The sequence below is a fragment of the Triturus cristatus genome, chromosome 5_1, assembly GCF_964204655.1.
Source record: "Triturus cristatus chromosome 5_1, aTriCri1.1, whole genome shotgun sequence".
NCBI classification, from domain to species: domain Eukaryota; kingdom Metazoa; phylum Chordata; class Amphibia; order Caudata; family Salamandridae; genus Triturus; species Triturus cristatus.
This window is the reverse complement of record NC_140587.1, coordinates 788,527,904-788,541,380: the sequence shown is the minus strand read 5'-3', so window position 1 is coordinate 788,541,380 and position 13,477 is coordinate 788,527,904.

Here is a 13,477-nt window from a genome sequence, read left to right as displayed (position 1 = left end):
CATTGCAAGAATTGATGAATAATCTACCATGCTATTTTCAAACGTGTTTGCATTTGCATCACATTTTTTAGATACTACTTTCTGCTCATTGCTAACCAACACATTGGAAGAAAACAAGCTGAGCCTTTCCTGAATGTGCAAGTTTTTCTGATCAACAGCAACACAAATTAAAATGCTAACAACAATTCCTGTATGCACACAGACTCATGCTCTCATTCTAGACAGAAAGCGATATTTCCTTTGGCAATTTGAAAGCACATTTACTACAGGGGTAGAGCAAGTGATAATTACTGTAACAGACTGACACATGTTCCTTCTAGTTTAGACAGGCAGAAAGGAGCACATGTCCTAACAGTTCCTTGAGACCATGACCATGTGTTACAGGGTGACTGATTAGACTAGACCAAAGGAAATGAGCCTTGGTGATTTAGAATCTGTTTGCGTTACACACTGCTATCTGAAACAGCACACAGACCTGACTAATACACATGGGAGTGTAGCAGAAGCTGCTGCGTGTGTGCAAAGAGTGTGTTTCTGGAGACTGTGTATTGTCAGCTGCAACAGACATCTACATAGAGACTCCCACAACTGCATGAAGAGTACAGACATGTGTGTAAGAGCACATGTGTGGTAAGGGTTAATTGGAGTTTTCAACATGTAGGAACCACCTCAGCCATTGCAAGAATTGATGAATAATCTACCATGCAATTTTCAAACGTGTTTGCATTTGCATCACATTTTTGAGATACTGCTTTCTGCTGATTGCTAACCAACACATTGGAAGAAAACAAGCTGAGCCTTTCCTGAATGTGCAAGTTTTTCTGATCAACAGCAACACAAATTAAAACGCTAACAACAATTCCTGTATGCACACAGAATCACGCTCTCATTCTAGACAGAAAGCGATATTTCCTTTGGCAATTTGAAAGCACATTTACTACAGGGGTAGAGCAAGTGATAATTACTGTAACAGACTGACACATGTTCCTTCTAGTTTAGACAGGCAGAAAGGAGCACATGTCCTAACAGCTCCTTGAGACCATGACCATGTGTTACAGGGTGACTGATTAGACTAGAGTGTTACAAAAAAACAAGCTGCCCCTTTCCTGCGAGTGCAAGGGTAATAGAGCAAGACCAACCGGAATGAAAACTCTCTTTACATTTCCTATGTGCTCACTGTCTCATGGTATGATTCTAGGTAGAAAACAGTATTCCTGAGTGATACCAGTACACATTAACTTATAATGAAGTCATACTCCATAATATATAACATGTTCAAGCCACTTAAATATCTTCCTTTACATAAAATGTTAAACACAACTTTTAAAGTGGTAGGAAAATGTACCATACTATTTTCAAATGTGTTTGCATTCGCCTCTCACTGACCAGTAAATGATTTCTGCTGAATGCTAACCATCACACTTTAACATAACAAACTACCCCTTTTCTGCGAGTGCAAGGCTAACAGAACAAAAGCAACACAAATTAAATCTCTGTAAAAAAATCCTGTGTGCAGACAGATTCATAATGTAATTCTAGTCACAAAACAATATTCCTCACTAATACCACTACACCTTAACTTACAGTGAAGACATACTCCATAATATCTTACTAGACAGTTAAATGTCTCCTAAATCACAAAATGTAAAACACAACTTAAAAACAAGAATGACAATTCTATTATTTATATCAAAATACACCACATACTTCCCCTCTCAAACGCATAACTCACCTTTAAAATTAATTAGCTGAGAAAGAAATGTGGGACTCAAACAGCAGATTATCAGAGCCAGAATCTCAGAGCTCTACACCTCTCTCCTCTCTGCAGAACCAGTAAATGGCAATTTTTCCCTCTCTTTTTTCCCACATATACATGTTAATGTTAAATCACAGTCCTTCCCCATTTTTTCAAATGGAATCACACATTTCTATTGGTTGCAACTTTCAACCCCTTTGCAAATCATCCCTTCCCCCAACATGACTTCTGCCTGCTACCATAGCAACAGCTCATGGAACACTGGTGTGAGCACAGAGGTCAGAAGTTCAGCAGACATTGTTTCAAATCAAAACAGCAAGAGTGCTTGACTTTTCAAACCTAACAGCAAATCCAAAGTAATGCTCAGTGGGAACACATTTTTCTGTACCAATCCAAAACATGCTTTTAAAAATGTAAACATACAGCCTAGTTTTAACTGTAAAATGGTTTAAATCAGCCAATGAGTTCTTTTTATCAAAATAAAGTATGTATGCCTCCATTTTCCAACTGTGCTTCTTTTCATATTGCCATTCTACTGAAAGACACCTTCTGAGTGCATCCAGATCTCCTTGAAACATGTTCACAGTGTGGATTGTAGGTCATAGCTATGTCTTCTGGAGTGAAAAATTTGCAGAAAAAAGAGGTATGGTGAGAGACCTTGCTTTGCCAAATGTAGACATTAAATGGATTGGTCAGAGAGGGTTAAAGTGGCACCAATTAATGCCCTTGGTGAAAACCTTTCTACATCTCCCACAGCCTAACCTTATTATTGTGCACTGTGGTGGAAATGACCTAGGCACTTTAACTGGGGTAGGTGTGGAAATGCTTATTAAGGACACCTTTGTGCAATTGATGTCGCTTTTTCCTCAATCTGCCTTTGTATATTCTAACATATGCCAAAGGCAAAAGTGGAACTGGTCCAACCAATTTTGTCCACAGATTGACAAAGCAAGAAAGCACGTCAATAAGTCTGTTTCTGCTTTCCTCAGAGACTATGGTATGGGTTCTATATACCACAACAACTTGCGTTACAACATGCAAGACATTTATAAAGGAGATGGTGTACATTTCAATGATGAAGGGAACAGAGTCTTCCTCTTGAACTTTAGACTCTGCATCGGTACTTACTTGTAGGTACCGAAAAACACTCAATGAACACAAGGGCTCTTTTTAGAGCCACCTAATATCGAAACACTTAAAAGTGATTTTTATTACTTTTTTTTAATAATGTTTTTTTTCGGGTGCGCGCTGGGTGCGCGCACCTCGTGATGTTTTTTAGGTTTTTTCGGGTACGCGTAGAGTGCGCGCACCTCGCGATGTTTTTTAAAAAATGTAAATCTTTTTTTTGCCCTTCGTGGTCTTACTGTGCCCCCCTGACAATGACTAGGGGGTCTACAACTCCCTACCCTGCCCCCTCTTCACGGTCTCCACCTTTCCTTTTTAGTGCGACAGACAAAATGTCGGCCGACACTTCCTAATTTCGACCGATTCGAATGTTTACTGACATCTAACAACCAATCAGAATGACGCTCGCGCACGGCAAGGTGCGCACACAGGGCTTGCTCAGTGCGCGCACGGTACGCGCGTATAGATATTGATATGCTTTTAAATGCTATTTTCTCAGGAAATACTGAACAGATTTACACCAGACCTGCAAAAGGCACTTCCTTGACCTTATGGCTACCTCTCTGCCAAATTTCAAGTAATTCTGTTCAGCCGTTCGGGCTGTAGCTGTGTCTAAAGGTCCTATGGGAAAATGCATGGGGAAAATGCGTTTTGGGACCCCCCCTTTTTCTCGGCCCCCGCTTGACGATTCACCCCGAGACTTTCAGGGTAGGAGCTGAACAGAGCGCCCCATTAGTTTTGAAAATTTCGCGAGGATTCGTCAACCGGCGCTAAAGTTATTCAAAATAGAATTTTGAGATTTCCTATGGAAACATGGTCCTAACTATAACTATCTGCTGGCGACCGCCAGTAGGTAGTTATATATTAGGACCTATTTTCCATAGGAAATCCACAACATTCTATTTGGAATAACGTTGGCGCCGATTGATGAATCTTCGCAAAATTTTCCAAACTTTTGGCCAGCTACGGTCCACTCCTATCCTGTGATTCGTCAAGCGGGCGCCGAGAAAAAAGGGGGGTCCCAAAACGCGTTTTCCCCATGCATTTTCCCATAGGAACTGTTGACGCAACTACAATCCGAACTGCTGAACGTAATTACACCAAATTTGGGAAAGAGGTAGTCCTCAGTTCAGACTCGTGCCTTTTGCTTAAGTGGTGTAAATCCGTTCAGTAGTTCCTGTGAAAATTAGAGTTAAAAAGATAGATATATCTGGGCGGAGCCTAACCACACATCTCATCGTGAGATCTGATTGGCTGTCAGTACTTCATCCAAGAAGTGTTGGCAGCCATCTTGGGACCAATATACATGATAGCACCTCATTAAAAAGCATTGCAGTTAATAGGAGGTTTTAAGACTTTAGTTACATTATAAATCATTTGTTGATGGTACCATACTCATTTTAGGAATTGTGGTGTGTTCTAAGGTGATTTTACCATGTGAAAAAGCCTTCTGCTGTGATATCATGAATCATGTTTGAGAGAAAACTATTTTCTCATGCTTTTCCCACAGAGGTTTGGAAGGTGATCTAGAAGCTAAACTGAGAGCATATTTTCTGTAAATTCACATTATCTTTCTCAGTCATGTGGGAATGAAGTCTGACATTCTCAGTAAAACATGTACATCCAACAAGGGCAGAGACTGTCAGTTGATTCCTTTGTGTTTTACTGCAGCTTCCCAGAGTGTTCTAAAGAACAACTAGAGCGCTAACAGTCTTACTTATGACAAAAGTATGGCACACCTGAAGCCATCTCGATTGGAATAAAGTGGCAACACATAATACATTTAATTTACAAAGGAACAAAATGAGGGGCTTCATTTTGCAATAGAAATTATGATTAGTGCTGCAGAAAGAAAAATTAGGGCACATTTTGACTTCTCAAATCCTCTTCTATCTCATAAAAAAATTCTGACATGCAGACTGAAACATGTACTTTGAATACCAGCAGCAGACTTCCCTGGTGAGCAGTAGCTTTACTACAGTGATCTAATGAGCAACTAGAGTGCTAACATTCAGAATTTATGGCAAATGTGTGACACATCTGAATGCCTTCTTGATGGAACCAAAGTAAAAAACTGAAAGTATTTCCTACTGAGGAGACTGCAGTAAATGAGGAAATTAGGAAACTTCATAACAAATAAATCTCCCAAGGTGACCACCAGAGACAAAAGAGCCTAAATGCAGCACAAATATCACCCAGATGTAGCTCAAGTATAGCCCAATGACAGAATGTCCCAGAGTGTTCTTAAGAACAACTAGAGCGCTTACTGTCTTACTTATGACAAAAGTATGGCGCACCTGAAGCCATCTTGATTGGAATAAACTGGTAACACTTAAAACATTTAATTTAAAAAGGAACACAATGAGGGGGTTCATTTTGCCCTAGAAATTATCATTAGTGCTGAAGAAAGAAAAATTAGGCTACATTTTGAGTGACTTCTCAAATCCTCTTCTATTGCTTAAAAAATTCTGATATGCAGACTGAAACATGCACTTTTAATACCAGGAGCATCTGTGGTGAGTAGTAGCTTTACTACAGTGATCTAATGAGCAACTAGAGTGCTAACATTCAGAATTTATGGCAAATGTGTGACATTTCTGAATACCTTCTTGATGGAATCAAAGTAAAAAACTGAAAGCATTTCCTACTGAGGAGACTGCAGTAAATGAGGAAAGTAGGAAACTTCATAACAAATAAATCTCCCAAGATGGCCACCAGAGACAAAAGACCCCAAATGCAGCACAAATATCACCCAGATGTAGCCCACATGTAGCCCAATGACAGAAGTGTGCAAAACACTTATTTGTTGTGTATTTGCAGTTTTATATAGTTCAGAATGGTCAGGTATTGGAGTGCTTTACATGAGCATTGGTTACATCACACAAGATCAAATTCATTTTGGTTGTAGACATGGGGAGATTAAGTGATTTGACCAGAATCACAGAATGTTGAGCTGAAGCAGAAACTCCAACCCGGTTCCCCAGTTGCAAAGTCTGCAGCTCTGGAAGTAACACCACATCCTCTCCCCTAAGTGCAACATTTAATCAAGTGGTCAACTGGATAAAAAAACATAAAGAATACAAATAATTTAAAAGTTCTTTGTCGCTATTTGATAACTCAGAAAATATGTCCTCATTTTAGTTTTTTAGAGCACTAACCATAATTTTGATGCAAATAAGACCCTCTCATATGTGTAATTTCTAAAGGAAATGCTCTAGGTATTACAGTTTTGATTACATCAAGATGACGTCAGGCGTTCCACACTTTTGTAATAAATATAGAATGTTAGCAATCTAGTTGTTCATTGGGATACTGTTGAGAGGCAGAGGCCAGGGGCACGGACTCTGAAAATTGAAGGCAGGTAGGAGAGTGCAGAGGCAACAATTTGACCACACTGGGCAGGCAGGAAGGGCAGTGGCAGCACAACAGACTATGGAGGGCAGTGGAAAGGGGGGGCAGGGCGAACAAAACAACAATACAGGAGTGGCAAGAGAGGCTGTGGCAATATAATAGACCATTGTGGGAAGAAGGAAGAGGCAGTGGTAGTACAACCATACATGCCAACAGACACGTTTCAGCCAGGATACGTCCAATGTTTTTAAGCTCAAATGGGCTTTATTTGATCTGTCTCCTGTCTACAATCTCCTCTTTTTCAATGTAACTCAAAGGGGAAAATCAATACCCCAGTTTTTTTTCAAAATCTCCCTCTTACCAAGTTCAAAATGTTCGCAAGTATGGTACATTGGATCATGATAGGCTGGAGGAATTGGGGTAGGGACATGGACTCGGATAACAAAGGACAGGAGGGACATGGAGAGGTGCCTACAGGGCAGGCATCAGGGTTTGCAGCAGCACAATACACCACACCGGGCATGCGGGACGAGAGTGCAGCACAACAATCCATAGAAAGCAATAGGGAGGGGATAGGACCATGCACATGGACAACAGAGAACAGAGGGGAAAGAGGCAATGGTAGCTAGCTGACCATAATGGACAGACAAGAGAGAAAGCTGCAGCATAACAGACGATAAAGGGCAGGAGGGACGGATCAGGGGCATTACAATGGAACAGACAAGCCAGGAGGGAGGGAATAGGGGTCTGCACATGGAAACAGAGGTCTGGGGGCAAGGGGGCAGGGCAGGAGCAGCAAGATGACAATGGAGGTCAGACAGGATAGGCACTAGAAACAAGACACACCATGGAGAGCAACAGTGAGACTATGATGGCATACACACAGACCATGGAGGGAAGGTGGGAGGAGGTCAGGGGCAGCTAGCTGACCACACAGGGAAACTGGGAGGGGCCATGGCAGCACAGAAGACCATGCATGGCAAGCGGGAAGGTTAGTGGCAACACAATGGCTATGATGGGCAAGAAGGAGGGTGCAGGGGCATGCACAAAGGAACATGGAGGATAGAAGGGAGTGTCAGGACCTGGGCACAGACAAGAGAGTTCAGAGGAAGGGGCCTCACAACAGACCGCGCGGGGCAGGCAGGAGGAGCAGTTGCAGCACAACAGACCAGGGAGGGCAGAAGGGTGTGGCAGTAAAATGGACCATGGAGGACAGGAGGAAGGGGATAGGGGCATGGCATGTGGACAGGCAGGGTAGAGGTGGCAGGGACAGATTACAGTCATCTGACAATGCTAGGCGGGTGGAAGGGGAGTGGCAGCTAAACAGAACACTCAGAGTAGATAGGAGTGGCAGGTCCATGGGACATGGTGGGCAAAAAGGATGGAGCAGGGGCATGCACAAAGACATCGGAGGGCAGGGGGAAGGAGAATAGGGGCAGCAAGCTAAGCACAGATGCTAAGCAGGAGGTCAATGATGGGCCATAGAATTGGGCAATGGAGGGCAGGAGGAGTGGACTGGTACATCATGCTAAATGGAGGGAGTGGCAGCACATCAGACCATGCATGGCAGGAGGGAGGAGGCTAGTCCATGGATTCAGACAACAGAGGATAGGGAGGAGGTAGATGGGGCAGCAAGCTAACTGTTCAGAGAAGGTGGGCATTAGGAACTTTATTGTTTTTAAAATGTGTGCCTGTGCGAACTACTTAAAATATGAACAAGTATGCAGCATAATCTTACTTTTATTCAGGAAGAAGAGGACGTTTGTGACTGTGACTCCGGGCTCACTTGGCAGAAACACCCCCTGGCCCTCCACCCCATCGCAAAATGTAATGCCCAGGAAAAGGGTAGATGGACGCAGTGTTATATAGAACATAGTCCTGAGAGCACGATTGAAAATGAAAATTAGATATAGTATATGGTATAAACTATGCACCAAAAAGTGTGATATAAGATGAACCGGGGCGTGAAATATAGTATGCAATACATTGTGCACAATGACAGATTCTTTGGAGAGCGCGAGATAGCACAGGCACTAGCGCATGCTATGCGATATGCGCCTTGGAGTGTAATATGCACAGGGCAGTGTTGTGTAACCTAACTAGTCTCTAAAGTTGTAATATAAAATATGTGCTGGGGAGTGTAACGTTGCATATGCACTGTGACAAAGATATGGATCCCAGATTGTAATATGTATGGCATAGCGCTGTGCGTTATAACATAGGCATCGAGGAAGGCACGTTAGATGGGGCAATATAACCCGTGCGAAGGCAAGTGTGGCATGACATATTCACGGGGTGGTGTTACAGTGCACATGGGCTAGAGAGTGTCATAGCATATGCACTAGCTGGTGGAATACAACACAGAGGTGTGAGGCACTCGGCGGGCACTGGTGGGTGTAACACAGCATTGGGCTCAGCCAGGAGCACGCTGTGACTCTCAAGTGAGGTTAGTCTCCTTTCCAGAGAGTAAAATAAAAAGTATTACACATCCGGCGGTGGATGTGTGTTTTATTAACCGTGAGGGGGTTTCTTGCATAGTTTGATCGAATTTTTGTCGAATCCCATTGAATGGCTTGGTGTGCGTGTATATTAAATGTGCCCGTCAATAGCTACCCATGTTTGTATAAATAAACGACAAAGGTGTCTACTTGGAGAGTACCCACCGGCGGGGGCGCCGCGATTAGGCACGGTAGGGCGTTAGACACGTCAGAGCTTCACTAGCGGTGTAAATACATTCCATGTGGATTCATTCTATGCATAGTCACCTTTTAATTAATATCACGCAAATCGTCATGGTGATAGGTACATACGGTTTGTCCAGCATGTCCTAGGTGTTTCTATAAATATCTACTTTTTTTAAATAATAAAAAAACAAAGGCCGGCCCCGGGGGATGGGGTCCCCGGGGCCATAAGTGGCCTGAGGAGGGGGGCAACGCAGCCCCCTCCTAAAGATTTTTTTTTTAAAAAGGCCATGACCCGGGGGTTGGGGTCCCCGGGGCCGATTAAGGCTTTGGGAGGGCCATTTTTTTTTTTCAACAAAAAAAATTAGGGTGCAGGCCCTGGGGGATGGGGACCCCAGGGTCAGTAAATTAGAAAAAGAAGGGGGGCCACACAGCCCTCCTTCTTTAAAAAACAAAATAAATAAAAGACCGGCATCGCGCTGGAGGCCACACCTCCTCCTTGCAGGACTCTGCAAACGCGCCACCTGGCCAGTTGTAAGTTGGGGAATTAATTCCCCTTCAATACTGAGGGTCCCTGAGGGCCAACTAGCCCAACAGGTATCTCCAGTATGCACCAAGGAGCTGCGTTGCAGACAGGTGTTCTGAGGCTACGCCCCTTTTTACACCTCTATGCAACGCATCTCTGTGGCGCTTACTGGAGGTACCTAGTGAGCTCGTTTGACCCTAGGGACTCTTAGGATTCAAGGGGACTTAATCTCTCAACTTAGAACGGCCACAGGGCACGTTTACACAGTGGTGAAGGGAGGGGATGGGGCCTGAGGTGACGTGTGCAAACACGCCCTGTGGCGCGTTTTAAGTTGGGGAAATAATTCCCTTTCAATCCTGAGGGACCCTGGGGGCCAACTAGCCCACCAGGTGCTTCCAGTAAGCACCACTGCTCTGCGTTGCAGAGAGGTGGTGCAGGCCGTGCCCCTTTTTACACCTCTCTGCAATGACGCTTACTGGACGTACCTAGTGGGCTATTTTGCCCCTAGGGATCCTCAGGATTCAAGGGGACTTAATCTCCCAACTTAGAAAACGGCCACAGGGCGTGTTTTTATGCAGTGGTGAAGGGAGGGGACGGGGCCTGAGTTAACGTGTGCAAACAAGCCCTGTGGTGCGTTTTAAGTTGGGGAAATAATTCCCCTTCCATCCAGAGGGACCCTGGGGGCCAACTAGCCCACCAGGTGCTTCCAGTAAGCGCCACTGCGCTGCGTTGTAGAGAGGTGGTCTAGGCCGTGCCCCTTTTTACATCTCTCTGCAACGCAGCTCTGTGGCGCTTACTGGAGGTACCTAGTTGTCTAGTTGGACCCTAGGGACCCTCAGGTTTCAAGGGGACTTAATCTCCCAACTAAAAACGGCCACAGGGCGTGTTTGCACAGTGGGGAAGTGAGGGGACAGGGCCTGAGGTGACGTGTGCAAACATGCCCTGAGGTAGTTTTAATCCCCTGCCCTATTATATACTAGGGGCTTACAGAGGAGGTCATGCTGATCACAGCGGGACCCCAAAACATAGTGTTCCCTAGTGTATGTAGGTGTTTTCACTGTATTATGAGTGTCTTTTAACATAGCACTGGCTCTAGGACTGGTTAGTCAGACTCAGTTACCACCAGTATCCATCTGAAAAAGTTGAGGGTACAGGATGATTTTGCAACAAGGCTTCTTTCTGCTGTTCTGTTTGTTCTTTCTGCACGTTATCCTTCTTCCTGCACTTTTCTTCGTCTTTGAGGACTTCTGTTGCTTCTTTCTGCATTTCTTTTTTTTCTTTATGTGCGTTTGTTCTTCTTTCTTCACATGTCCTATCTCTGTAGGCATAGTTAGAAATTAGCATTTAAAAAACCTTTGAAATTCACTGAATAAACCATAGGTTTCAGGCACGTTATAGTTAGGAATTAGCATTTAAAAAACCTTAGAAATTCACTGAAAAAACCATAGGTTTCAGGGACGTTATAGTTAGCTGGACTTTTCACTCATACAAAACCATTGAAATTCCCCCGTTATAGCTAGTTCAGCTAACTATAACTCGTGCGCCCGCAATGCACTGCTGATGACGTCACACATTACATCACTCATGACATGGTCAGTGACATCACTCATGACATCACTGATGACATCTCAAATGACATCACTGATGACATCATCCTTGTGATAGAGTGGCAGACCTCCTCTCCCCTAATTTAACCTTTGATACACACATTCAAAAATAGAAACTAAAATTTTCAAAATAATGGACATACCAATATCAGTTACAACAACCTATTCAGTAATTCTAAGATCCACATACACACCCACTCATTCACCAACAGTCCTATACAGTCACTCATACATGTACTCACTCATCATATGTACTCATACACCTATACATCCTGTTACACAACGCCACTCATCCATAGAGTTACTCACACACATAGTCACTCATGCTAATAAAGAATCAAACATCCATTTACTTGCATATACAGTTATACACACACCACCACACTTACTTCTACAGAAACTTACACATACTTAGTCTTTTCAACAATCACTTATAGAAACACATACTTATTCATACAGGAACTCTTTCAATCTCTCACTCTCACATATACTCACTTATATACAGCAATAGTCACATATACTAGTTTAAAACATATGTAGTTACTCATAAAGACACTATTGAGACAGTCATTCACTCACTAACACACCCATGCACACACTTATCCACCCATACAGTCCTGCACACATGCTGTCTTCAACACATACAAACAGTGAGTCACTCATTCATGCACCTATGCACTACGTAATACCCCCCACCAAACCATACAGACACTCAGACACTCATACTGATACTCAAAAAAACAACTAATAACCTATATAGACGCTCATGTAGCTACTCACCAACCCATGCAGCCACTTATACACAAAGTGAGCGACTGATACAGATATTTACATATTTAAAAAGCCATGTATTCACTAAGATACACTTAATCAGTCAGTTATACAATCAATTTTTTAAAAACAAATCATCCATTTAGACACTTATATACCCATTTATTCTTCCATCAACCTTGAGATATACATATATAAAACATATGTAATTTTCAGAAAAACACACATTCACTGGATGATGAGGCTCAAGAGACACCCAGCAATACAGATTTTCCCTCAGGTTTCTCAGCTTAGATAAAGCCTATATCGGTCAACCTGGCTTGTTTATACCCCCAACCATAAACCTTTACCCTTGCTACCACGCCCCAACTAAACAACCACCTACCTTGTGTCCTGCCCTCCCATTCATATTGTTTAACATAACATAAATCACCTAACAGCCGTAGCTCGCATCCTAGCTTCCCCACAACCCCAACGGCTTTCTGTTGGTCCCATTTTCTCCATCCTTTTCCCTTGTGCACTGGAAATGCTATTGGACCCTGTCATGCAGGAAGAGGGGAGGGTGGGGGCAGAGGTGGAGGGGGCAAAGGTGGAGGTGGACAACAACTAGGCTTGAACCTTTCTCAAAAGATGACTTCCAGCCAAATAAACAAAAAAGTTGGTGTAGTGCTGAGGGCAAATGCTTTCTAGATGTTGGTGGGGTAGAGCAAGTAAGCTCAAAACAAAAATGTTCTTCCTGCACATCAATTGATCAAACAACATTTTAAAGGGTGTTTGTAAAAAGCCAGGCCTTTTTACAAAGCAGATGATTTTTGCATTTGTTTAGTGAATGTGAAAACTGTAATACCTTTCTAGATTGCTTAGCTATAAAGAGCGCCCCCAACTAGATATACCTTTCAGTTCACCAAATAATAGGTGTCATGTTTAGGGGACCACACACCTCTAATCATGCATGCTCAGCAGGTCCCAAGGAAATTTCAACCACCTACCAACATTAGGGACAATCACACCTTCAGTGCAAATTTGCCACCTTTTCATTTGCAAGCTTTGTTCTTCAAGACAGCTTAAGTTTCACAATGCAACCAAAGGAAATAGTTGGTCAAGAACAATATTCTTGAAATGCTGCTATAGAACTAAAGCAGAACTAGCTTCCACAGAGGGTTTTTCATACCCAGGTTAATTTTCATCCCCTTAAATCACAAAGAAGATGTCTAAACAGTACATGGTACTGACACTGAGACGACTTAACAGTTTTCTATAAGTAATCCTATAAACCCTTAATTAAATATAAACTTTAAAGCTCATTTGGGGGTCTCCAAGACACTTGAAACTATGGGGCAATTAGGATGGCAGTTCTAGGCACCTGCGCGGTGCTGGCGGAAAACATCCATTTACTTACTCCAACGGCGGTCCTCGCGTCTGCCATATTACAATGGGCAAAGATAGTGATTTTCCTGTCCTTCGCGGTGTTTCTGGATCCGCCCGAATTTTCGTTCCACAACTTTGACGGAGGGACCCCATAGAGAAAGACCGCAGTGCAGAATGACATGAGGACCGCCGGACAAATCACGATGTCTCAAACAGCCCATCAGAACGCAGCGGCGAAACCAGCCACCTGGAGACGGCAGAAGCACAACTGCGAAGATACAAACTCGAATCC